The sequence below is a fragment of the Triticum aestivum genome, chromosome 4B, assembly GCF_018294505.1.
Source record: "Triticum aestivum cultivar Chinese Spring chromosome 4B, IWGSC CS RefSeq v2.1, whole genome shotgun sequence".
Lineage (NCBI taxonomy): Eukaryota > Viridiplantae > Streptophyta > Magnoliopsida > Poales > Poaceae > Triticum > Triticum aestivum.
Window position 1 is genome coordinate 567,784,253 of NC_057804.1, and position 26,945 is coordinate 567,811,197.

The 26,945-nt window shown below is 41.0% G+C and overlaps 1 non-coding gene across 1 annotated transcript; it reads left to right on the forward strand.

Annotated features, from left to right (window-relative positions):
• Positions 1-9,976: 9,976 nt before the first annotated feature.
• Positions 9,977-10,110, forward strand: LOC123095411 (small nucleolar RNA snoR80). Its single transcript, XR_006446251.1, has one exon. It is a non-coding gene; the product is annotated as a small nucleolar RNA snoR80 (small nucleolar RNA).
• The last annotated feature ends 16,835 nt before the right edge of the window (positions 10,111-26,945 follow it).

A 26,945-nucleotide genomic window follows, 5' to 3' on the forward strand; every position in this document is an offset into this window, starting at 1 on the left:
GACACTGGGAGGTATGTGGTGATGAGGTAACAAAAGCAGTACTCAGAATTGTGTCTGGAACAGAGTCTGCAGAAAGTATCAATGATACTATGTTGGTCCTTATTCCAAAGGTAAAAAAACCAACGTTATTAACTCGGTTTTGCCTGATCAGCTTATGCAACGTTTTGTACAAGATTGCTTCCAAGGTTATTTCTAATCGTTTGAAGATAGTTCTGCCGGATATAATCTCAGAGGAGCAGTCAGCCTTTGTGCCTGGGAGATTAATCACAGACAACATTATCACGGCATATGAGTGCCTTCACTTCATGAAACGGAACAAAGCTAAGAAGAACCAACACTGCGCTTTGAAGCTAGATATGACGAAGGCCTATGATAGGGTGGTGTGGTCTTATCTTCAGGCTATTATGATAAAACTTGGCTTCACAGAAGGCCGGGTGAACATTGTGATGAACATGGTCATGTCGGTAAAATTTTCCGTTTTGTTCAATGGTAAGAAACTTCACCAGTTTACACCTACACGTGGAATCCGACAGGGGGACCCGATCTCCCCTTATTTGTTTTTGATAGCAGCAGAGGGCCTTTCGTGCCTTATAAAATCCAGAGAAGAGTCATCTAACCACAGTGGTATACAAGTGGCTCTAATGGCGCCACCAGTTAGCCACCTGTTATTTGCAGATGACAGCCTGCTATTTTTCAATGCAAATGGAGAGGGAGCATTGGGTGTGCTTCAGATGTTGGATAGTTATTGCCAGGCCATAGGTTAGAGGATCAACTATGACAAGTCATCGATTTTCTTCAGTGTGGGAGTTCCAGATAGTGTGAGGGCAGAAGTTAAGGGATTGCTCAATGTCCCTAATGAAACCCTCAGTGAGAAATACTTGGGTATGCCATCGGATGTAGGTTCTTCAAAAAATGGTGCTTTCAAATATCTCAAAGACCGATTATGGAGTAAGGTACAGGGATGGATAGGAAAGACTATGGCAATGACGGGGAAGGAGGTTCTTGTCAAGGTGGTGGCTCAGGCAGTTCCGGTATTTTCTATGTCATGTTTTAAGCTCCCTAGAGGCTTGTGTGAACATCTCAACATGCTGATTCGCAAATTCTGGTGGGGAAGCCGGGATGGTAAGAGAAAACCTGCATGGGTGGCCTGGGAGGACATGACCAAACCGAAGGACATGGGAGGTCTTGGGTTTAAGGATTTTGAGCTATTTAACCTTTCATTACTTGTTAGGCTGGCGTGGAGGATACTACAGTCGCCAGACTCATTGAGTGCACGTGTTCTCAGGGCCGTCTATTTTCCAAATACATCTATTCTTGAGGCAGCACTCAGAAACCACCCAAGCCAAATTTGGAGAGCCATAGTAGAAGGGAGAGACATACTCAAAATTGGCCTGATTCGTAGAATTGGGGACGGCGCCACCACAAGCATCTGGGCTGACAATTGGCTGCCTAGGGAGGAGATGATGAGACCATATGGTTGCAAGGTATCAAACCCTCCCCAATATGTGTCCGAGCTCATCGACCCAACTACAGCCAGCTGGAACATGGACCGCCTGCAGCAAGTTATGCTCCCTATCGACATACCAATCATAACTAGCATCCCGCTTTGCACCAGAACAACTGCAGATTTTTGGGCTTGGAATCATGAAAGATATGGCCTGTTCTCGGTTAGATCTGCATACAAAATGCTTGTCCACACAAAAGAGCGCCGGGAAGCGTGGCTAGAGGGAGTTGCAGGACCGTCCAACACAGCGCGTGAGCGCAGTTCTTGGAGGTCATTGTGGATCACTAAGGTACCGGGGAAGATAAGGATGTTTCTCTGGAGGCTTGCTAGGCATTCGCTGCCAACGGAAGATGTCAGAGAACATCGACACATGTCTTCGACAAGCTCATGCGCACTATGTGGCGCTCCAGACTTGTGGCGGCATTCTTTGCTAGAGTGCACAATGTCACGATGCATTTGGGCGTTAGTTCATGGAGAGCTGGCAGAGCAACTGAGGTTAACATCGGAACCAGCCGCAAAATCTTGGTTGTTCTTTATGATTCAAGCACTATTGCATGAAGCTTTTCTCAGGCTTGCAGTAACACTTTGGGCGATCTGGTCTGCAAGAAGGAAGGCCATCCATGAAGGAGATTTCCAGAGTCCAGGAGCCACACATGCATTCATCAACATGTACCTGATGGACTTGGAGATCATCAAGGAGAAGCCGCAAACGACGCACAATGCAACCAGGAACCAGGGGCGAGCTGCTGGAAGAACTCGCCCTAGGGCACCGCCACTGGGACATGCCAAAATACACGTTGATGCCGGTGTATCTATCCATCATAGGAGAGGTGCAACAGCGGCAGTTTGTCGAGACGAGCATGGCAACTATCTGGGGAGCTCCTCCCTAGTGGTCACGGGAGTTCATGATGCGGCTACACTTGAAGCAATTGCCTGTCGTGAAGCGTATGCTTTGGCTGAGGATCTAGTGCTTCACAACTTTATTGTGGCATCGGATGCAAAGCAATTGGTTGTTGACATTCACAGCAATGCTAGAGGACCATATGGCTCTATCATCAATGAGATTAGAGCAAGGGCGGTGAATTTCACTAGCAAGATTGTATATGAAGGTCGTAGATCAAATACAGATGCTCATAGGTTAGCTAAATTTTCGTTAACTCTTGTACATGGGCGCCATGTGTGGCTTCTAAACCAACATGATCCAAACTGTATCCCACAAACTGTGGTTTTCGATGAATAAAGTTATGTTCATCCCTCAAAAAAAACTTAAAAAAACTTCAATTAAATTTAAAAAATAAATAAAAGACTGGTCTCGATGGGGGATTGAACCCATGACCTTCCTCATATCGGACAGCTACGGGACCACAACAAGTAATCATGTTATTAAATTATATTAATAGAAAAATTAAAATAAAAGGGTTAGATAAAATAACCGTGAAACTTTCATTAACACAGTTCTGTCGCTAACCATCTGATGGTCTGACCTCAACCCATAATTCTATTATTACAATATAAAATTTAATTAATAAAAATAAAAAGGTTAGAGAAAATGTGGCAACACTTCTTTTTTGAGAAACATGATGGCAACCTTCTGAACTGTGCGGCACGCAAACCAATTTATGGTTGGATGGTTAGATGGACTGTGGTATCCCTAGCCCACCAAGGTTCAAATCCTGGTGCTCGCATATGTTCCTGGATTTATTTCAGGATTTTTGGCGATGCGCATTAAGTGGGAGGAGACGTTCCCGAGGTGCCTACGGTGACTTTGTAAATTTCAAGATGATATGCCGGCTCAGTCTTTCAGAGGTGCTTGATACGTCTTCAACGTATCTATAATTTTGATTGCTCCATGCTACTTTATCTATTGTTTTAGGCAATATTGGGCTTTATTATCCACTTTTATATTATTTTTGGGACTAACCTATTAACTGGAGGCCCAGCCCAGATTTGCTATTTTATTCCTATTTCAGTGTTTCGTGGAAAAGGAATATCAGACGGAGTCAAAACGGAACGAAATCAACTGGAGAAGTTATTTTTGGAAGGAAAGCCACCCGATGGACTTGGAGTGCATGTCAGGAGATACGGGAGGTACTCACGAGGGTGGGGGGCGCGCCCACCCCCTAGGGCGTGCACCCCTGCCTCGTGGGGCCCTCGTAGCTCCATCGATGTACCCCCTGCACCCATATATACCTACGTATCATAAAACTTCTAGAACAGAAGATAGATCGGGAGTTCCGCCACCGAAATCCTCCAGAGCCACGAAAAACCAATCGGGACCCTGTTCCGGCACTCTACCGGAGGGGGAACCCATCACCGGTGGCCATCTTCATCATCCCGGGGATATCCATGACGAGGAGGGAGTAGTTCACCCTCGGGGCTGAGGGTATGTACCAGTAGCTATGTGTTTGATCTCTCTCTCTCGTGTTCTCTCTCGTGTTCCCTCTATGACACGATCTTGATGTATCTCGAGCTTTGCTATTGTAGTTGGATCTTATGATGTTTCTCCCCCTCTACTCTCTTGTGATGAATTGAGTTTCCCCTTTGAAGTTATCTTATCGGATTGAGTCTTTTATGAGAACACTTGATATATGTCTTGCGATCCACTTGATGTATGTTTTGGTGATCAACTTGCGGGTTTCGTGACATTGGGAACCTATGCATAGGGGTTGGCACACGTTCTTGACTCTCCGGTAGTAGCTTTGGGTCACTCTTTGAAGTACTTTTATGTTGGTTGGATGAATCTGAGATTGTGTGACGCATATCGTATAATCATGCCCACGGATACTTGAGGTGACAATGGAGTATCTAGGTGACATTAGGGTTTTGGTTGATTTGTGTCTTAAGGTGTTATTCTAGTACGAACACTTTTATAGATCGATCCGAAATAATAACTTTGAGGTAGTTTCGTACCCTACCATAATCTCTACGTTTGTTCTCCGCTATTAGTGGCTTTGGAGTGACTCTTTGTTGCATGTTGAGGGCTTGTTATATGATCTATCTATGTTATTATTGTTGAGAGAACTTGCACTAGTGAAAGTATGAACCCTAGGCCTTGTTTCCTATCATTGCAATACCGTTTACGCTCACTTTCACTACAAGAAATATGTCAACTAGTGACCTTCTGTCAATGACCCTGGAAGAATTGGTCATAGATCTATGACCATTTCAGACCAATTGGTCAAAAGCTGTTCGGAGGGCTCCAAACCCTAAACCATTGCGACCATTTTGGTCAGAAAGGTCGTAATTTCCTTACATGAAATGGTCACAAAGCAAACAGTGCTAGTCCGCTGCCTTATTTCTAGTTGTTAATGACCAATATAGATGGTCATAGCCTTGTAGATTGTGGTGGGTTGTGATGACTAGGCGTCATCTCATCAGTTTTGCCTATGTGTCATGTCCATGTGGCAGTTTTTGCCCTAGGTTGTGAAGCAACCTATATTTCTGTTATTCCAAAAATTCCCAAAAAAATCTCATAAGTTTTTTGGATCATATCTTCATAAAAAATGTCAAAAACATTCCTTGCCTAGTTCAAAAATAATTCGAAAATATTCATTTTCCTATTTTGTTCAGAGCAGCACTTTGTGAAGGAAGTACCACTTTGGCATGTCAAAATAGTATCCATTTTCTACAGTGCTTTCCTATGCCCAAATAACCATCCTCCACCAAATGCCAGCTCAATCCATTCATTATTTTGAGCCGAGCTTCAAAATTCGTATTTATGTCCAGTGTGGTACTTTGTAAAGCAAGTACCACCTAGGCTCCTCCTTTTGAGGTGAAAATTTGTAAAGACGGTCTTCTTAGTAACTGATCATCCTCAGCCAAAACTCACGCCCATTAGCCATGTGCATTTCACGTACCGCAAATCAAACACTTGGCTGCTTATTCATGTTTGAGCATCGATCGGTCTCCTCGTGAGAATCTTATGTTGTGATTTTCTTCCTAGCACCTACCTGGGGAGTGCCCAACCCACTAGACATACCTAGGCCGCCCAGAACACATGGCAACACCATGGTCACGCGGTGACCACACGGCAGGCATGCGAGTTTACGCGCTCTAGAGTTGGGGCCCTCGGCCACCGCCCAAACCTCGACGTATCGCCACCAAACCATGTATATATGATTAAATAGGTACTTATGTAACTATAAATGATTTTTGGAAAAAATAAATAGAAAACTATGAGGCAGCTGCAGTTCAAATTTGACCCGCTTCCACCTGAATCGGCGGAAATTTGTCTTTTTCACGAGAGGTGGATCAAAACTTTTTGCACCCAACCATTTTGTCAATTGTGCATTAAATATGTCCTAGTATTTTAGAAAATTGATTTGGTCCAATTTTGCAACAATTATTTGGGAGGTCCTTCACAAAAAAACCTCCTTTTGGGCACTCGTAAAATGAAAAATGGTTTTTTCGTCCAAAGAAAATGAAAACTTCCTTAGGCAACATTGTTTGCCATTCCAATATGCACCCTTGTGCACAATATGAGATCATTTGAACAAACTATGCCACGAATGTGGCCATAAGATTGATCATTTGGCTTGAAAGCCATGAATCTTTAGAGATGATAGCTCATTCTGAGAACACTTTTTTAAAATAGTTGCCATATTACAAGTTTGTTATTTTTCCTGGGAACTTGGACACATATAATGACACAATGAGAAGGTTTCCCAATTTTTTGTTTTTTTTGAATTTTTTATGCCTGTTTCAAAATGCGGTCAAAACGGCAGGAATGACCGTTCCTAGCTAGTGGTTGAATCTTGGAACTTTTTGGTGTTTCTCTGATTAAATAGGTACTTATGTAACTAGAAATGATTTTTGGAAAAAATAAATAGCAAACTATGAGGCAGCTGCAGTTCAAATTTGACCCGCTTCCACCTGAATCGGCGGAAATTTGTCTTTTTCATGAGAGGTGGATCAAAACTTTTTGCACCCAACCATTTTGTCAATTGTGCATTAAATATGGCCTAATATTTTATAAAAATGATTTGGTCCAATTTTGCAACAATTATTTGGCAGGTCCTTCACAAAAAACCTCCTTTTGGGCACTCGGAAAATGAAAAATGGTTTTTTCGTCCAAAGAAAATGAAAACTTCCTTAGGAAACATTGTTTGCCATTACAATATGCACCCTTGTGCACAATATGAGATCATTTGAACAAACTATGCCATGAATTTGACCATAGGATTGATCATTTGGCTTGAAAGCCATGAATCTTCACGCATGATAGCTCATTTCTGAGAACACTTTTTTAAAAGAATTACCGTATTGCAAGTTTATTATTTTTCCTGGAAACTTGGTCATATATAATGACACAATGCGAATGTTTTCCAATTTTTTTGTTTTTTTTTTGAATTTTTTATGCCCGTTTCAAAATGCGGTCAAAACGGCGGGAATGGCCGTTCCTAGCTACTGGTCGAATCTTGGAAAACTTTTGGTGTTTCTTTGATTAAATATATACTTAGGTACCTAGAAATAATTTTTAGAAAAAATATAGAGCAAACTATGAGGCAGCTGCAGTTCAAATTTTACCCGCTTCCTACTGAATCGACGAATGTTTGTCTTTTTCACCAGAGGTGGATCAAAACTTTTGACAACCAACCATTTGGTCAATTGTGCATTAAACATGGCCTAGTATTTTATAAAATTGATTTGGTCCAATTTTGCAACAATTATTTGGTAGGTTCTTCACAAAAATACCTCATTTTGGACACTTGAAAAATGGAAAATGGTTTCTTCGTCCAAACAAAATGAAAACTTCCTTAGGCAACATTGTTTGCCATTCCAATATGCACCCTTGTGCACAATATGAGATCATTTGAACAAACTATGCCATGAATGTGGACATAAGATTGATCATTTGGCTTGAAAGCCCTCAATCTTCACGCGTGATAGCTCATTTATGAGAACACTTTTTTAAACTAATTGCCGTATTACAAGTTTATTATTTTTCCTGGAAACTTGGTCATATATAGTGACACAATGCGAAGGTTTCCCAATTTTTTGATTTGTTTTTGAATTTTTTATGCCCATTTCAAAATGCGGTCAAAACGGCGGGCATGACTGTTCCTAGCTAGTGGTTAAATATTGGAGTTTTTTTTGGTGTTTCTCTGATTAAATAGATACTTTTTTACCTATAAATTATTTTTGGAAAAAATAAAGAGCAAACTATGAGGTAGCTGCAGTTCAAATTTAACCCGCTTCCAACTGAATCGGTGGAAATTTGTCTTTTTCATGAGAGGTGGGTCAAAAAATTTCACACTCAACCATTTGGTCAATTGTGCATTAAATATGGCCTAGTATCTTAGAAAAATGATTTTGTCCAATTTTGCAACAATTATTTCGTAGGTTCTTCACAAAAAACCTCATTTCGGGCACTCGAAAAATGATTAAAAATAGCTAGAAAGATCTGAAATGCATACAAATTGGTGATCACCCATAAAATCTGGTCAAACTTGAGTGAAAAATTTAGTTGTGCCATTTTGCAAAATACTTTGGAAGTTGCTTCACAAAATTCCCCTAGTTTTAGTACTTAGAAACTATTTTAAATCACGAAATTTCTGAACCAATCATGGCTCTTCTCACGGATCACTCCACTATAGCCGATCTGAACCGTCCGCATCCGAAGGATCCAACCGTCCGCATCACAGATCACCTCTCCCAACCCAACCCAAACCCTAGCAGCAACCCAATCCCCCTCTTCCCCTGCCGCCACCTGTCTCTCCCCCTCTCCCCGATCCAGATCGACTCCCTCCGTCGCCTCCCCGAGTGCGTCGAGCCGCTGCTATCGCTGCTACTTTGTCCCTCTGCATCGCCCGCATCCAGCCGCGCCATGGATCCCTGCGTCGCCGGATCCAACCTCCACCAGTCTGCCGTCGTGCCAATCAGGATACCACCACCGTGCGGGCCCTGACCCCGCACCCCACGGCGGCCGGAGACGATGGCGAGGAAGGGCCCGGTCCCCTAACGAATCCTCCTCCCTCCATCACCTGGGCTCGACGCCCAGGCCCAGCATGCGCCACCGCCATGGACTCCGCCGCGGGGACGGATCTGGGGAAGATCGTGGGCGTGTTCTACCAGGCCGAGGACGCGGAGCAAAGCGACACCTCCTCGCTCTGCTCGCCACCTCCCTCGCCGTGCTCGACGCCATGCAAGGTCCGCCTCTCTCTCCTCTTCCTGGTCTCTCTCTGTTGCTTGGTTTGATTTTGCTGATGCGATTTACTTCCTCCCCTCCCTAATGCATGCGCGCAGGTGCACCGCCTAGTAGGAGACCACGGCTCCGTCTGCTTCTTCTGTTGCTGTGTGGTCGACGACGACGACGCGGTCGTGCGGTCGGTGCCCTTTGATGCCGCCCGACGCAATGGCCCCCACCAAGAAGGCGGTATGAACCCTAATCGATCCCCACCCGCCGCCCTCCCATTTCGGCCTGATTCGTTCTCTGGTGGTTATCTCATCGTGTCTTTCTTTCCGAGAAATCTTCTCATTGTTTTTCGATTGATGGATGCGCTCTGCAGAAGAAGAGCGGGGAGAACATCAACAACAAGATGCAACTGGTGATGAAGAGCGGCAAGTACACGCTCGGATACAAGACCGTCCTCAAGACGCTGCACAACTCCAAGGGTATGGATCTTTTTGTCACTGTTGATTGATTTATTGTTGTGGTTCATCTGCTAGTTCCTTTGTCTGCTGGATCCGAAGGGTAGTACTATAACATACGCTCGGGACCGTGTTAATTCCTGAGATTCGTGATTAGCTTTTGTAGAATGAGGTGGTTAATATCTGTTTTGTGGCTATTAATTGCTTGATGTACTTATTTGTGAGATAAGCTGAACTGTGTACATATTTGCTTCACGTGTGTAGTGATACCCGCTGAAGTTTGTGGCACTGAAACTTTTAGTTCGTAGAATTGGGACTGAAGTTTACCTCATTGACTTGCTTTTGCCGTGCCTTAGAGGCGAATGCATTGTCTGAGGCAATTACATCTTTGTTGGTAGTCTGGAGTTTAAAACTGGTATAGCAAGATGGATTTTGCTTGCCATTTAGGGCATTTATAGATAGTTTGTCTCTAATTTTGCTATATTCGCTGCATTCATAAGATTATTGTAGTGTTCACGTGTTTACATGAACACTTTTTTAAAATAATTGCTATATTCGTTACATGAATGCATTTGTTCGTGGTCGCGCTTGCCACTGCCCTCTCCTCAAGGGCATGTATCATTTTTTAAACTCTGCTATCTTTTCCCAAGTCTTTATTATCTTGCCTAGCCTTGTACTGATATGTATTGTTTGCTGCTAATTACCCAAGAGCCATGGGTTTTGCTTCAGCAATGGCAGACCAAAGTTATTCCTTGTGGACAGCACAAATTCTACAGAGCTTAGTAACCATTTCACGATGATGCTCTGGTTTATGGCACTTGCAGGGACAACACAAATTCCATTTGTTTTTTTGTTCTTTGTTTTGATTGATGTGCGTTCATTACCAATTCCTGAGGATGATTTGCGTTCCTCATGGCAATTAGTCTCGGACGCTACAAGCTATTCTCTGTTGTGTGGTATATCCTGATTGGTGGCATTCTTAGTGCCAACATATCCTGGAAACGACACATACATTCATATGAAGTTCTCTGTTATTTTTCTTTTCTGTGTGTTAAATGATCTAAATGTGCGGACCAAATGATCTCATAGTTTAAATGCACCATAGTTTTGCAGAACCTCGGTACATTTACATGCACACGCACACACATTTGACTGCTGAGTGTTTGAATTATTGGAATGTGGGGGCTGGTTTGTTTATTCCCATGCTCTTTGCTGGTTTTATTTGTTCTTAATTTTTAGCCCACCACAGCTTGTAATTTTCTCAAACAAAGTGATGACAAAATTTACTGTGTATATCTTTTTAGGGAGTCCCTATACAGGTTATTATTCATGTCAATTTTATGATAAAATTTGAGATATACTTACAATGAGTATTTGTGTTTGGCATCTGCCATTCGCTGGCTCAGTGGTGCAAGATGGCTTGATGCTAATATCTTTGTGATTAGTTAGTAGTTAATGTACTTATCTTCATGTGTTATCCTTAGTATTGAGACATGTGAACACACACACTGTCTCTGAACCACTTCTTCTCTGTTTACCAAATTGCAATATGCAGGGCTTCCTAGTCTGAATTTCTAGCGATGACTAATTCATAGTTTCAGACTGAATCTCCATTTGCCTCTGATGTGAGCATGTGATTGACAAAAAGTGTCTTTTCCTAATTTTAGCATTACTCTAAAAGTCTGAACCTGTTTGAATCACAACTTTCCTTTGTCTTCATTACTCAGGGACTTTGAAACTTCCCTTGTTATTTAGCCCCATATACTGGATGCTACTCGTTTATTGTTCAAGCCCAATTACCCAACCGATGCTATAGTATAGGGCTCATGTTGATGCTATAGTATAGGCATGTTAGCTGTCTGTATGTAATCTAACTTGCATAGTGTGTGTGTGTGTGTGTGTGGCATGCAGGGAGGTGGTGATCAGGTGAACAACATATCCCTGGAAGACCTCATGTGTGTAGTGGGAGCCGGAGAAGGAGGGCTGCTTGCAAACCGCGACATCTTCATGTACAGGTTAGGTCCCGGTGTCCTCCTTCTTCCTCCGTTGATTAGCTTATGTCCGTGATATTGTTTGGGTCTATGGCACACTTCCTGCATTTAGGTCTCCCTGGCAAAGGCAATCTGTAGCACACTTCTGGCTCACGTAGTATCATGCTTGGATCTGTGCACAAATTCACAAGTTTGGATGCATCATAGAACTTGTGGTGATGTTGTTTAGATTGCAGCAAGCAAGAATTATGCTGTCATTCTCTTGCACTCTGCTATGCAGCTCTTGTTTACCTTAAATGCAACTATTGGTGCACTTGTTAAATGCCATTATTTGTGTTGTTTGCTTCCTTTGCATGCATGGTTATACAGTTTGGTGCCCCCATGGCCTGAAATACATTGAATTGTGGGCCTCTTCTTGATATCTTGTTGCTTAGGGTTTTGTTTCGGGGTTTCTTAATGTACTCGTGCTTAATAGACTGCACCACAGAGGTCACCCTCATATGGATAATGAATCATTATCCTTTTTCTTGTGTACTTGAGATGTTCCTAACGAATAATTTACTAGACAAACAATCTTGTTTGCAGTAAGAATTCTAGCATGCCAAAATCTATTGTCTATGTATGCTTCGGTTAATATGGACCTGAATGTCAAGGGCTAGCCAACCTGCTTAGCTAGATTAACATAACAGAAATAGTACACAACAAGCCAGCTCGTGTTTGCATTGCTGCCACATCGGCTAGCTAGATGTGATTGCCTAAGGGCTAGTCAACACATTTTACAGCATTCTGTGTTGTAGCCAAACACTTGCTCTGTATTCTGAATACTCTAAAAAACTCTGTTAAATTAAAACCATGGTATTGCGTACCTGCCAACTAAATTACCGCAATTTTTAATACTTTGTTTAATTTGATACTTTGCTATTAGATTTACTTTTATTTTGTTCCTAAACATTCTGTTCTACAATGTGCACATGATGGCCTTTCATTCAGGACAAAAAAGTGGGATGAGGCATAGTTTTACCTCATTGAGCTAGTTCTGATAGTAACAAAGTCCTTCTAACAGAACTTGTATGTGTGCTAGTTCTGGGAGCTACTTCATTGGAATAATGCTGATCCTCTAGTAGAACTTGTAGGGCTCCTGTGATAGACTCATGTGATAGACTTGGGCTGATACACTTGGGATGTATGTGTGTTATCTGATTGTAAACTTGATGCTGATCACATTTGTATGTGTGTTATATGATGTAGCAGTTTGATGGTTGATAATATTTAAAGTATTTCGTGTGTTTTCTGTGTGCCAATTTAAATACCAGGTATTTATTTGCGTGAAATAAAAAAATGAAGAATATTGCCCTGATGGCTAGGACCCAGTAGTAGAACTAGACAATGGGGGACCCACCTGACTAGTGAACCCAATTTAGAAAAAAAGAAAAAAAATGAAACTGTTGAGACAAAAAGGCCATGGGCCAAAAATAAAAAGGCTGCAATGTTGGGCTTGGTCCATGAAGCTGACAAAAAATTCACATGAAAAAAAATATAGAAAGGCCGAATTCTTGGGCTAGGCCCATGTAGAAAACCGAATTGGACCGGGCTGAATCTTGTGCCACATCAGCTTGCCACGCTGGATGCCTACGTGGCCTGGGGAGGTTGCTAGTGACCAAAACGCCACAGTGGACATATTTTGGTCATAAACGTCTTCGACCATTCCAGAAGAAAGGTCGCTATAGTCAGTTTACGACCATCAGCTTTTGACCTTCTGTTTTTGGTCACAAAAAGGTCGCAAATGAAAAACCATGACCTTTCAGTGACCAATAGTGGTGTTCACAAGTTGACATATTTCTTGTAGTGTTTTACCACTTGTTACCTTGTTGTTTTTATCATTTCAGATTACAAATACCTTTATCTACCATCTATATTGCACCTGTATCACCATCTCTTCGCCGAACTAGTGCACCTGTACAATTTACCATTATATTGGGTGTGTCGGGGACACAAGGGACTCTTTGTTATTTGGTTGCAGAGTTGTTTGAGAGAGACCATCTTCATCCTACGCCTCCTACAGATTGATAAACCTTAGGTCATCCACTTAAGGGAAATTTGCTACTGTCCTACAAATCTGTGCACTTGCAGGCCCAACAACGTCTACAAGAAGAAGGTTGTGTAGTAGACATCAAGCTCTTTTCTGGCGCCATTGCCGGGGAGGTTAGCGCTGGAAGGTATATCTTTAGATCTTGCAATCGAATCTTTTTGTTTCTTGTTTATCACTAGTTTAGTTTATAAAGAAAACTACAAAAAATGGAATTGAGTTTGTCTCATACGCTTCACCTTTTTAATATCTTTCGTGAGTATGATGGAAAGGATAATTGTGCTCAAGTGCTAGAAGAAGAAATCTCTAAATTGTTTGGCACTAAATATTTGAATGATTAGCATGATTGCAATGTTGTTAGTACGAATTCTTTGAATATCCATGATGCTAATGATGATTGCACTAGTTATGATGAAAATGTCTCCTATAAACATGTCAATTTTTTGGAGTGCATTGGATTTGTAAGTACACACCAAATAGGGAAGATAGATATTGCAAGAGGCATAAGTACTTAGAAACCAAATTGTTGCAAGAAGAGCTAGATGAATGTGCTGAAAGATTGAATATTTATAGTACCCCTTGTGAACTTTGCAATGAACATGGTCATTTAAAGCTCCAATGCTATTTGTTTCATGATCAAGTCGTTTCCAAATATTGTGATAATTTGATTACCTTTGAGCATCATAAAGAGCTTAACCTTCTTTTGGGTTATGAAGAAATGAAACGTATAACCAACTATCTCCCAGATCTTGCCCGTTATAAACTTCTTGGTTTTGATATAGAGGAAATTTATATGTATTGTGTGGAGAATTGCATTGAAAATCCTTATATTGCCAATTACCTAAAGAAAAGAAAGCAAATGGAAGATGATGAGTATACTAATGAAAGGAAGAGGCTTCCCAATCTCCTCCTGTTATTTCTTATGATGAATCGGGTAACGAGGAGGAGCTTTCTATTCAGCCAATCTCATCAATAAGGAGCTCAAAGAGGAAGGTTGAACCTACACATAATGTGAAGAAGAAAAAGAAAAGAAGGAGCAACAAAGGTAAAAAGGTATCCCTCCCAAATGATGTTGCTCCTACTACTACTTGTGATGATGATAATTGCTATACTATTGGTGCTATCCATATTTTCAATGATGAGAGTGATTATGCTTGTGATATGAAAGGGCCCAAGCTTGGGGAAGCTATGTTTGATGAGTATGAAATATTTGAGAATATATTTGCTGAAATTAATGTTTGTCCCAAGCTTGGGGATGCTATGTTTAATGAAGATGATATTTTTAGCATCCCAAGTTTTGATATGCAAAGTTGTTATGATGATAGCATGCCTCCTACCTATGGTGATTATATTGATGAAAGTGGGTTCGGAAGAGTGTCAACTTTAGGAAGTAGTGATCCCACTATTTTGGAGAATGTTGAATCTATTTGTGATGAATATGAAAGTGGATTTGGAAGACTGTCAACTTTATTTAGAGATTCCACTATCTTGGGAGAGGTTTCGATCGATTATGATGAGAACGAAGTTGCTACTTATGATGATTATTGTGATGAAACTTATGGTATAAAAATTAGCGATGATTATATTTACAAACCTTGTCATGATTATGATTACCCTTTTTCTGAACATTACTCTTTTAATGTGGAAACAATTTTTAGTGTTCAAGTCTCTTATGATACTCCCATTTTTCCGAATGAGAAGAATTTTGCTAATGTGGAGAGTAGTAAATTTTCTATGCTTGTAGATCATGAAAAGAATGTTTTAGGTGCTGGTTACATTATTGAATTCATTCATGATGCTACTGAAAACTATTATAAGAGAGGAACATATGCTTGTAGGAGTTGCAATAATATCAAGTTTCCTCTCTATGTGTTAAATTTTTTGAAGCTATGCTTGTTTTGCCATCCTATGCTAGTTGATTATTGTTCACATAAGTTGTTTGCTCACAAAATCCCTATGCATAGGAAGTGGGTTAGACTTAAATGTGCTAGTCATATGCTTCATGATGCCCCCGTTATGTTTCAATTCTTATCTTTTATGTGAGCATCATGGTCATCATCATGCCTAGCTAAAAAGGCATTAAAGAAAAGCTCTTGTTGGGAGACAACCCAATATTTACCCTTACTGTTTTTGTGTATCCACATGATTATGCTACTGTAGTAATCTTGTTTTATTGCTTTTGTTTCAATAAAGTGCCACGTAGAACCTTTTGAAAGACTTGGGTGAAGTTTATGTGATCTTGCTGTCAAAAACAGAAACTTTAGCGCTCACGAGATTAGCTTCCATTTTTACTGGAGAGTTCTTTTAGGTTGATTCTTTTTGAAGATGATTAATAGAAAATTACTAGGGTCCAAAAATTTATTTCATAATTTTTTGGGTTCCAGAAGTATACGTTTGATACAGATTACTACAGACTGTTTTGTTTTTGACATATTCTGTTTTCATTGTGTTGTTTGCTTATTTTGATGCATCTATGGCCAGTATTAAGTGGTATGAACCATAAAGAAGTTGGAATACAGTAGGTATTACACCAATATTAATTTAGAATGAGTTCATTACAGTACCTAAGTGGCGGTTTTATTTTCTTATACTAACGGAGTTTACGAGTTTTGTTTTGAGTTTTGTGTGGTTGAAGTTTTCAAGTTTTGGGTAAAGATTCGATGGACTATAGAATAAGTAGTGGCAAGAGACTAAGCTTGGGAATGCCCAAGGCACCCCAAGGTAATATTCAAGGACAACCAAGAGCCTAAGCTTGGGGATGCCCCGGAAGGCATCCCCTCTTTCGTCTTCGTTCATCGGTAACTTTACTTGCAGCTATATTTTTATTCGCCACATGATATGTGTTTTGCTTGGAGCGTCATTTTCTTTTGCTAAGTTTTTGCTTGCTGTTAGTTAGAGTAATGTTTTGCATCTTTAGTTTCAATAAAAATGTCAAGGATAGCCTTTGCCATGCTTATTTTGCTAGTATACATGTTGCTGTTTGAAAATAGAAAGTTTACCGCTGTTGCAAAAATTCCCTAGAAAAGTCAGAGAATGGTAAAATGTTGAATCTTTTTGAATATTAAGCTCTGATAAATTTATTACAGTGGGAATTTTAGTTCATAATTTTTGGAGTCAGAGAAGTATTGATACTCTTGCATTCTTTACAGACTGTACTGTTTTGGCAGATTGCTGTTATGGTTGCATTGTTTGCATATGTTTGCTTGTTTAATGATTCTATTTGAGGATAGAAGTATTAAATATACAGAGGCATTTAGTACTCAATGTTGAATAATAATTTTAGTGATTTGTTACAGTAGAATATGATAAGGTTTTGCATTGGCTTATACTAACCTATCTCACGAGTTCTTGTTGAGTTTGTTGTGAATGAAGCTTTTGATAAAAAGAGAAACCATGATATGAGAGGAATTAAGGAGACACAAAAGTTCAAGCTTGGGGATGCCCAAGGCACCCCAAAATAATATTTCAAGAAGTCTCAAGCATCTAAGCTTGGGGATGCCCCGGTAGGCATCCCACCTTTCTTCTTTGGCAATCATCGGTTAGTACCGGTTGAACCTAAGTTTTTGCTTCTTCACATGAGTTGTGCTATCCTTACAATGTAGTTTTGTTTAGCTTTTCTTGCTGTTTGACTAAAGTATCAAGATCTGAAATTATTAAATGAGAGAGTCTTTGCATAGTTGCATAATTATTTAGCTACTCATTGATCTTCACTTATATCTTTCAGAGTAGTTTGTCGTTTTCTCTAGTGCTTCACTAAGATCTTTTAGAGCACAGTGGTGGATTTGTTTTAAAGAAACTATTGATCTCTCATGCTTCACTTAGATCATTTTGAGAGTCATTAATAGCATGGTAATTTGCTTAATGTTAATATACTTGGTATTCAAGATATGTGAAACTTTCTTTTGAGTGCGTTGAATACTAAGATAAGTTTGATACTTGATAATTGTTTTGAGATATGGAGGTAGTGATATTAAAGTCATGCTAGTTGGGTGATTATGAATTTAAAGAATGCTTGTGTTGAAGTTTGCAAGTCCCGTAGCATGCACGTATGGTTAAAATTGTGTAACAAATTTGAAACATGAAGTGTACCTGGCTTGTGCATCCTTATGAGTGGCGGTCGGGGACGAGCGATGGTCTTTTCCTACCAATCTATCCCACTAGGAGCATGCGCATAGTACTTGATTTTTTATGACTTCTAAATTTTTGCAATAAGTATACGAGTTCTTTTGACTAATGTTGAGTCCATGGATTATACACACTCTCACCTTTCCGCCTTTGCTAGCCTCTTCGGTACCGTGCATTGCCCTTTCTCACCTTGAGAGTTGGTTTAAACTTTGCCGGTGCATCCAAACACTACTAGGGAAAACCCTAGCAGTAGCGCTAGTTTTGTGCTCACTAGTAGCGCGGGTAGGCGCGCTACTAATAAGGCGCTACAACTATTGCTTAGCAGTAACGCGTGCTGGCGCGCGCTATTGCTAGGACAAATAGCTGCAGCGTTTGTTCACCCCCACGCTACTGCTAATGAAACTAGTGGCAGCGCGTTTTCCCTCCATCGTTACTAGTATTCATTTTTTATTTTTTTTATTTTTAGTGTATTTATGCGGTTTTCTCTCCATCGTACAAATATTGGTACAATACCAGTTATGAGGTTTACATCATTATGTCCATAACAGTGTGTCAAATGAAGGTGGATTAGGTTCAAGTGGAGGCAATATGTGGTGCATGTCAAAAGTATACTACTAATCCAAACTTGATCTAGTTTGGACTAGTAGTACTTTCGATGTGCACCACATGTTGCCTCTACTTGAATCTAATCCGCCAGCACAAGCTATTTAATCATCATCATAGTCATTATCACCAACAATATTTATTTAATCACCACTAACACTAGCTAATAATAATCATCATAGTCCTTACCACCAACACTAGCTATTTTATCATCATAGTAATAGTGTAGCACATCATCATCTTCAAACTCATTTCTAGCTAGTTAATCACTCCTGCTGCTCTCTCGCAGGTAAAATAACATAAAACATGTATAGCTCTCCTCCTTGATCAAGTTGGAGCATGTAGATGAACTTGTCTCCTAATCGTGGGTAGCGCATCTGTTTGCTGCCCCCTAGTACTTCTCTGCGCTCCCCCATCACATATTTGGTCCAGTCTTGCACTATTAAGCATCCGTCGCTAATCTTGAATGCACTAAAGTAATCTGTAGGATATATTGGACGTAAGCTAATAGTACTCATGGTACCTTTAGTCTTGATCCCATAAGGTACAACATTCATCGGGACTCCCTGTTGAAGAACATCGTATGGTAACATACTTAGCAATGAAGTTTAGCTTCAAAAATAATGTATGGAAAAGATGCACTAAGGACAAATATTAAAAATCTTACCATCCTTCCTAAATAGATGTGACCGTAGTTCATTACGAACACTATTGGTCGCACGTTTTCAGTACTAGCATTTCTAAATCCAGGAAGAAAATTTGTCTTGATAGTATCAAGATCCGCAAGCCATGAAACATAATGACTAAGCTCCTCGCAGTTGAGTTCAGCCCCGGCACAGTATACGGTCCTGTCTACCAAGCGCTGGACATGTTTGCTTGTACCGAAATAAGCTATCAATAGAAATTAATTGTCAACTATTTTTGAATAAACAATATCAAAGACATAAATATGGTTGAGAAACTCACATTTTGGTATAACTGGAGGCGTCTGCACATCGACCCAGATGTCGGTATTACCTTCAATATCATCTTCCGGACGAATATCAAAGGTGATAACCATATCAGGCTCAAATGCATAAGTCTTGCATAGTGCTCCCCATGTTTTGCATCCAAAATAGGTGTAGTCGTCTGAATTGTATAATTTTGCATGGAAAATATAACCATGCTCGATCTTCAAGTAAAATTTCTTTACCTCCATAGTACGACTGCAACCTATCTTATCCAATACAAAAACTCTTGCATGGCAGGGGATACGCTAGTAGAAGAATAAAACAAATTATAAGTTGAAGCAAATGAAGCATATGTCATGCTTAATTACGAAAAAAGACTTGTCATCGTGACTTACTGTATCCACTTCGAAGTTCTCGTCCAGCTTGATGCTGAAGCGCCTATCATCATCTAGGAAGATTCTGTCACACAGGCCGCGCTTGTCTTTGCAGTATTTGCAAATACCGAAATCCTTTTTGTCATCAGACATTTCCTATGTTCATAGTTAAAACATTAATTGAAAATCGATCAAAGACAACTACCAGGATACTCAACACACAAATCCGGGGCACTCGATATTTTCTACATATTCTGGCATAAGTCATGCCAAAATTCACGGAAAAATCCGGCATGACCTTTGCTAAAATAGGACATATCGAGCGCCTGAAATTTGCCGGAACGGAAATGAATCAACACTCCAGCAAAACATAGGCCACTCGGAGGTGTAACCTGCAAACATGACCGGCCACTTGGGCAAGCACATATCCTATTTGAGCAACACAAGATATACATTTCAAAATATCTTATAGGACTCAAATTAGCCTGCATTGAATAAGCAAATGTAAATCATCTCATGCGCGTTCGTACATCGTCGAATATTATCACTAATACATCCCGAATAGTGTCATACATATAACATCACTAATACAACTAAAACCCTAGCACACGACGGGTATCGGCGCGGGCGGTTGACACCCACAGAGAAGGAACCATCACGGGATCATAGCTCCAGTGAGATCCCTGGAGAACCTGCCAGGTATTGGAGAACCTGTGCTCCAATGCAAACAAGTAGCGACGGACCGCGTCCTCCTCACTGACACGGTGACGCACCACCTCCGCGGGGTCGTCGAGCCTCTGGACCGTCACTGGCCCACGCGACCGCCACCAAAAAAGGTTCGGGTCAACGACAGGCTGGCTCCTCACCAACTTGCGCCCCCCGGTAGGTAGCGCCTCCCAGTACCACCTCGGCGGAGCCCAGTCCCGGACATGGCCCATCTGGTCAAGCAGGTGTCGTCCTCCGCCGACTCGACGACGAGGATGCGGGAAAAATTGCTTTAACTAAAAAAATAGCAACAAGTTCTTACTAACTAGTTCTATTAATTCAATTAGTTCTTACTAAAAATAAACTTACTATAAATAAAAATAAACTAGTACCTAGCTAATTAGTACCTAGTTCTTACTAACTAATTAGTAACTAGGAACTACTGCCCTAATTACCATATAGGTGTCCATTTTTTAACTAGGGTTCGTACTACCTAATTAAATAGGGTTAATACTAATTGTAATTAACTAACTAGCACTAAAACTAGCCTAGGGTTCATACTATAGCACTAAATAGCTAGGGTTCATACTAAGCAAACAAGAGGGATCGAAAGGGGAGAGTACTTACAGAGGGCGACCGGGGAGAGAGATGGGGTCGGGGGAGACGGCGGCACCGAGGCACGGCGAGGCAGGGTCGGGGGAGACGGCGGCGAGGCGGGGTCGGGGGAGACAGCAGCGAGGCGGGGTCGGGGGAGACGGCGGCGAGGCGGGTCGAGGGAGACGGCGACGAGGCGGGGTCAGGGGAGACGCAGCAAGGCAGGGTCGGGGGAGATGGCCGCGAGGCGGAGTCGGGGGAGACGGCGGCGAGACGGTGGCGAGGCGGAGGCGACGAGAGGGAGAAGAGAGAGTGGGGAATTGGGGGAGGAAGCAGAGGAGAGGGAATCAGGCCGCGCCGGGGGTTAGGTGAGAATAGCTTTAATAGTAGCGTGGGGAGGAAAAACGCGTTGCTACTAAAATCCGTAGTAGTAGCGCCATTTCTAGAAGGGCGCTACTACTATACCTAGCACGTCGGGACCGGTGTGGCAATTGTAGTAGTAGCGCGTTCTGTTCCTGTCGTGCTACTGCTAAGGGGGTAACAGTAGCGCGGTTTAGCCAGACGCGCTGCTGCTAAGTAGCAGCAGCGCCTCATTTTAACAAGCGCTACTGGTAAGATTCTGTGTATAAGGTTTTCCATAGTAGTGAAACCCCGTGATACGATACGCTCTATCACACATAAACCTCCTTATATCTTCCTCAAAACAGCCACCATACCTACCTATCATGGGATTTCCATAGCCATTCCGAGATATATTGCCATGCAACTTCCATCATCATATTCATGACATACATTACTTTTGTCATATTGCCATTGCATGATCATGTAGTTGACATCGTATTAGTGGCAAAGCCACCATGCATTATTTTTCATACATGTCACTCTTGATTCATTGCACCATCCCGGTACACCGCCGGAGGCATTCATATAGAGTCATATCTTGTTCTAAGTTTCGAGTTGTAATCCTTATGTTGTAATCAATAGAAGTGTCATGATCATCATTATTAGAGCATTGCCAAAAAAAGAGAAAGGCAAAAAAGGCCCAAAAAAAGAAAATAAATAAAAAGGGCAATGCTACTATCTCTTTTTCCACACTTGTGCTTCAAAGTAGCACCTTGTTCTTCATATAGTGAGTCTCATAAGTTGTGCTTCAAAGTAGCACCTTGTTCTTCATGTAGTGAGTCTCATAAAGTTGTCCTTTTCATACTAGTAGGAATTTTTCATTATAGAACTTGGCTTGTATATTCCTACGATGGGCTTCCTCAAATGCCCTAGGTCTTCATGAGCAAGCGAGTTGGATGCACACCCACTAGTTTTCTTTTGTTGAGCATTCATAGCTCTAGTGCATCCGTTGCATGGCAATCCCTACTCCTCATGTTGACATCAATTGATGGGCATCTCCATAGCCCGTTGATTATCCTCGTCAATGTGAGACTTTCTCCTTTTTTGTCTTCTCCACACAATCCCCATTATCATATTCTATTCCACCCATAGTGCTATATCCATGGCTCACGCTCATGTATTGCGTGAAGGTTGAAAAAGTTTGAAATTATTTAAGTATGAAACAATTGCTTGGCTTGTCATCGGGGGTATAGAAGTTGGGAACATCTTTCTGTGACGAAAATGAAGTATAGCCTAACTATATGATTTTGTAGGGATGAACTTTCTTTAGCCATGCTATTTTGAGAAGACATGATTGCTTTGATTAGTATTCTTGAAGTATTATTATTTTTATGTCAATATGAACTTTTGTCTTGAATCTTTCGGATCTGGATATTCATACCACAATTAAGAAGATTTATATTGAAATTATGCCAAAGTATCACTCCGCATCAAATTTTTTTTTATCATTTACCTACTCGAGGACGAGCAAGAATTAAGCTTGGGGATGCTTGATACGTCTCCGACGTATCTGTAATTTTTGATTGCTCCATGCTACTTTATCTACTATTTTAGGCAATATTGGGCTTTATTATCCACTTTTATATTATTTTTGGGACTAACCTATTAACCGGAGGCCCAGCCCAGATTTGCTGTTTTATGCCTATTTCAGTGTTTCGTGAAAAAGGAATATCAGACGGAGTCAAAACGGAACGAAATCAACTGGAGAAGTTATTTTTGGAAGGAAAGCCACCCGATGGACTTGGAGTGCACGTCAGGAGATACAGGAGGTGCTCGGGCCCACCCCCTAGGGCGCGCCCCCCTGCCTCGTGGGCCCCCCGTAGCTCCACCGACGTACCCGATGCACCCATATATACCTACGTATTGTAAAACTTCCAGAACAGAAGATAGATCGGGAGTTCCGCCGCCGAAAGCCTCCAGAGCCACGGAAAACCAATCGGGACCCTGTTCCGGCACTCTACCGGAGGGGGAACCCATCACCGGTGGCCATCTTCATCATCCCGGCACTATCCATGACGAGGAGGGAGTAGTTCACCCTCGGGGCTGAGGGTATGTACCAGTAGCTATGTGTTTGATCTCTCTCTCTCGTGTTCCCTCTATGGCACGATCTTGATGTATCCTGAGCTTTGCTATTGTAGTTGGATCTTATGATGTTTCTCTCCCTCTACTCTCTTGTGATGAATTGAGTTTCCCCTTTGAAGTTATCTTATCGGATTGAGTCTTTTATGAGAACACTTGATATATGTCTTGCAATCCACTTGATGTATGTTTTGGTGATCAACTTGCGGGTTTCGTGACATTGGGAACCTATGCGTAGGGGTTGGCACACGTTCTTGACTCTCCGATAGTAGCTTTGGGGCACTCTTTGAAGTACTTTTATGTCGGTTGGATGAATCTGAGATTGTGTGACGCATATCGTATAATCATGCCCACAGATACTTGAGGTGACAATGGAGTATCTAGGTGACATTAGGGTTTTGGTTGATTTATGTCTTACGGTGTTATTCTAATACGAACTCTTTTATAGATCGATCTGAAAGAATAACTTTGAGGTGGTTTCGTACCCTACCATAATCTTTACGTTTGTTCTCCGCTATTAGTGGCTTTGGAGTGACTCTTTGTTGCATGTTGAGGGCTTGTTATATGATCTATCTATGTTATTATTGTTGAGAGAACTTGCACTAGTGAAAGTATGAACCCTAGGCCTTGTTTCCTATCATTGCAATACCGTTTACGCTCACTTTTACCACTTGTTACCTTGCTGTTTTTATTATTTCAGATTACAAATACCTTTATCTACCATCTATATTGCACTTGTATCACCATCTCCTCGCCGAACTAGTGCACCTATACAATTTACCATTATATTGGGTGTGTTGGGGACACAAGAGACTCTTTGTTATTTGGTTGCAGGGTTGTTTGAGAGAGACCATCTTCATCCTACGCCTCCTATGGATTGATAAACCTTAGGTCATCCACTTGAGGGAAATTTTCTACTGTCCTACAAACTTGTGCACTTGCAGGCCCAACAACGTCTACAAGAAGAAGGTTGTGTAGTAGACATCAGTGCTCATAGGGGTAGGGTGTGCGTGTGTGCGTTCATAGGGGTGAGTGTATGCGCGTGTATATGAGCGTTTGCGTATGTAATGTGTTTAAAAAAAAGAACTATGCGGCATAGAATGGGCCATGCTGCACTCGACTACCCACTAGATTTTTTTAAGATAGTTCCTTCGTCCTCTTCTGTTTTCTTTTCTGGATCTTAGTATCAGCACCAGGTATTTGTTTTCCATTGCTTGCTGCTATGATAAATGATCAATATGAAATGTCGGCAACATGCTGGATCTTTTAAAAAATAACTTCTAAAAAATTTCTACAATTTTCAGAATTTAATCCATTGCTTGAGAAAGAATAAAACACAAGTCAGGCACCGATATGTAATGATAATATGTTAAATTCACAGCCTGTCATGCAACCCACAATTTGCAATCGAATTGTCTCTTCTTTTCATTTATCGGGTTGTTGATCAAACTTAACATTTTTACATGGCAAATATATGTTGTGCTTATAATGATAGTTCCCTGTTTTCTATCCATGGCTAAGAAATAATGGTTCCTAATTCAAAAACCATCATGGTCAAAACTTTAGGCTTTGTGGAACGAAGACGACGACTCTGAAGGTCTTTCTTTCCTCTCTCACAAGGCGTCTATGGCAAAGCCTTCGTCCCCCCTGATCTCCATCGACAAGATCGTGGAGTCGCCTCCCCTTTGTCAGCCGCTTCAACGGTGTGTAGAAGGGAGATCAATCTTGGTGTCTCGGCTCTGACTTGTAGATAGGTTAGGATTTTAGTTCTTGTAGGGGCGGCAATTGGACGGATGACGACTCTTCTTCTTCTTCGAGTCAGTATTCCGGGCTCCGATCCTCATCAAGTTCGTCCATCAGAGCGGATTAGAAGATTCTTGTCAGTTCCTTGTGGTGACGAGGTTAGGGTTTCTTGTGGTGCATAGGGACAATGAGATTTGGTGTTAGGTTCACATTGGTTCAAGGTTCAACGACGATGACCGCGACTCTGGGGCGCTAGTCCTTAGCGGCACACGCATGAAGACTTTCTACCTATCATCGCCAGCTCCGGTATGTGAGCAGCCACATGTTCTAGCCATTGCAGTGGTCGTTAGGTGGCTCACGGGCCTCGATATAAATTTTATTATGTTTAGGTGTTTTATACTTTAGAAGAAATTGCATTAGTAATAAATTCATATTATTCTTTTGAAAAGGAGAATCGCCCTTGGCATCTGAGTAATAAATTCATATGAATTTATAAAAAAATTAGAACTTTCCTGGGTAAAGTTTATTGAGGGAGTTTTTGTAATAGATATGAATGCCTTTTGGAAAAAAAGAACTTCATACAGGTGGTAATGGGAGAATAAAATCTTTGATTCAACTACTGTTAATTTTTACATTGACTGAGCAAAATTCATTTTCTTCTTGTATTCATATTCACACACATGAGTATGTTTGACAATAATTTAGTAAGGCCCATGAGTTATCTTTAGTAAAACGGAAAAGCTAATCCGGACGGGAGGATTTTAGCGACAGATCCGCACACATCACACGTCGTTGGATCCTATTTCTACGGTTGAGTTTACGTCCCGATCTAACTGCCCTTTCTTCGTTGATCGTGCACCTTCCCGTTAGGCTGGTCACAGTGGGGAGTAACTTAGACTAGTAACATGCATATGTTACTAGTCTATATTACTACTTTTATAGTGCATAGTATCATAGATTAGTATCATAAGTGGTCTCATTTACTGTCATGCATGACATATAGTAGCATCACGTTTATTATGTTACGGTATCTATCTATGTTACTATAACCATCTCTTTCTTCTTTAATGGCCTGCCACATAATCATGTTTGTGGGCCTCAAATGCATGATACTACTTATGTTACCCCCACTATGACCAGCCTTAATTCTGTAATTTAAAGACCCACCTCCCCACTAATTCCGGGATCTCCCGCACGTCCACTTATGCCAATTTTTTGAGAAAAATTAATTCATGAGAAGGGTGACTCGAACCTGTTACGCATCAGGCTAGGTAGCAGTTCCCAAACCATCGCACCAACTGAAGTTGTTTGACTCGTTCTTATGCATATCTTTACTTGACTTAACTAGCGCTACAAAATAGAATGGTAATTTTTTGATCAGCCTAGATTTGCTGCTATTTTTGCTGGCTCTTGCCATTTACCCGAGCTCCAGAAGCGCTAATGCTAGGTGATTTTTTGATCTGCAATTTCTCCACTGATTTTGTATCTTCTTTTTTTATCTTACACGCAAACACCGCAAAAAAATTAACCCAGAAAAAAAAAGTTGTTGAATAATATACTCCCGACAATTTCTGTATAAATAGCATAATAAAATACACATCGTTTACTTGATAACTTAAGTACAAACTAGACAGTAATTTTTGACCGCGTGATTTGGTGAGAATATACCCCGGTAATTTTCATGTAAATGCATGGTAATACACTCACGACATGGTTGATAATTCTCACACAAACATCATGATAACTTTTGACCCAAGAAAAAAATTATTGACAAACATACACAGTTAACTTATATGGAAAATTAACATGTTAATATGCGCACAACAGAGTTGATAACTTACCTAGCCGAAGTGTGATAATTTTTTGACCAGGGAAAACATCTGTTGAAACACTCTCCCCCGGTAACTCATGTGTACTAGCATGGTAATATACACACAACAATGCTGATAACTTACTTAGCCCAGACATGGTAACTACTTTTGACTTGGGGAGGGGGGTGGTTGTTGAAAAATAGCATTGTAAATTCTGTACAGAAAGAATGGTACCACACACACAACAGACCTGGTAACTCATACACAAACATCACGATGACTTTGACCCGGATGGCTTTGTTGAAAACATACCCCTGATAACTTTCGTGTAAATAGCTTGGTACCATATGTACCATATGTTGGGGAACGTTGTAGAAAATAAAAAAAT